We start from the raw sequence: 1,527 nt of genomic DNA on the forward strand, positions 1-1,527 counted from the left end.
CTCACCGAGGGTGAGCAGGTGCCGATGGTGGTTGGGGCATGTGCCGGTACCAAGGGCCAGCGCGTGCAGATGGTGGTCGATGCGACTGCCCGCACCAAGGGCCAGTGTGTGCTGATGGTGGTCGAGGCAACCGCCTACACCAGATCGAGGCATGTGCCCGCAACAAGGCCCGGCATGTGCCGATGGTGTTCGAGGCAACCGCCCACACCAAGGGCCATCTTCTACCAATAGTGGTCGAGGTAAGAGCCCACACCGAGGGTTGGCTTGTGCCGATGGTGCTCGAGGCAACCACCCACACCAAGGGCCATCTTCTACCGATGGTGGTCGAGGCAACCGCCCGCACCAAGGCCCAGCATGTGTCGATGGTGTTCGAGGCAACCGCCTGCACTAGGGGCCAGCATGTGCCGATGGTGTTCGAGGCAACCGCCCGCACCAAGGGCCATCTTCTATCGATGGTGGTCGAAGTAAAAGCCTACACCTAGGGTCGACTTGTGTCGATGGTGCTTGAGGTAATCGCCCGTACGAAGGCCTAGCACGTGTCGATAGTGTTCAAGGCAACCACCCGTACCGAGGCCCAGCATGTGTCGATGGTGGTCGAGGCAACCGCCCGCACCAAGAACCAGCATGTGCCAATGGTGTTCGACACAACCGCCGGCACCAAGGGCCATCTTGTGCCGATGGTGGTCGAGGCAACCACCCACACCAAGGGTCAGCTTGTGTTGATGGTGGTCGAGGCAACCGCCCGCACTAGGGGCCATTTTCTACCGATGGTGGTCTAGGCAACCGCTCGCACTAGAGGCCATTTTCTATCGATGGTGGTCGAGGCAACCGCCCGCACCAAGGCCTAGCACGTGCCGATGGTGTTCGAGGCAACCGCTCTTACCAAGGCCCGGCATGTGCCGATGGTGGTCGAGGTAACCGCCCGCACCAAGGCCCGGCATGTGTCGATGGTGTTCAACGTAACCACTTGCACCAGGGGCCATCTTGTGCCGATGGTGGTCCAGGCAACCGCCCGCACCAAAGGTCATCTTGTGCTGATGGTGGTCAAGGCAACCACCCGCACTAAGGGTCAGCTTGTGCAGATGGTGGTCGAGGCAACCATCTGCACCAGGGGCCATTTTCTACCGATAGTGGTCGAGGCAAGAGCCTGCACCAAAGGCCGGCTTGTGCCGATGGTGGTCGAGGCAACCGCCCGCACTAGGGGCCATCTTCTATCGATGGTGGTCGAGGCAACCACCTGTACCAAGGCCCAACATGTGTCGATGGTGGTCGAGGCAAGAGCCCGCACTAAGGGTCGACTTGTATCGATGGTGCTTGAGGTAATCGCCCATACCAGGGGCCATCTTCTGCCAATGGTGGTCGAGGCAACTATCTGCACCAAGGCCCAGCATGTGCCGATGGTGGTCGAAGCAACCGCCCGCACCAGGGGCCAGCATGTGCCGATGGTGTTTAACGCAACCGCCCGCACCAGGGGCCATTTTGTGCCGATGGTGGTCGAGGCAATCGCCCGCACCAAGGGCTGACTAG

This window comes from Durio zibethinus, chromosome 3 (genome assembly GCF_047325235.1).
Source record: "Durio zibethinus cultivar Kanyao isolate XHJ-2024 chromosome 3, ASM4732523v1, whole genome shotgun sequence".
NCBI classification, from domain to species: Eukaryota; Viridiplantae; Streptophyta; class Magnoliopsida; order Malvales; family Malvaceae; genus Durio; species Durio zibethinus.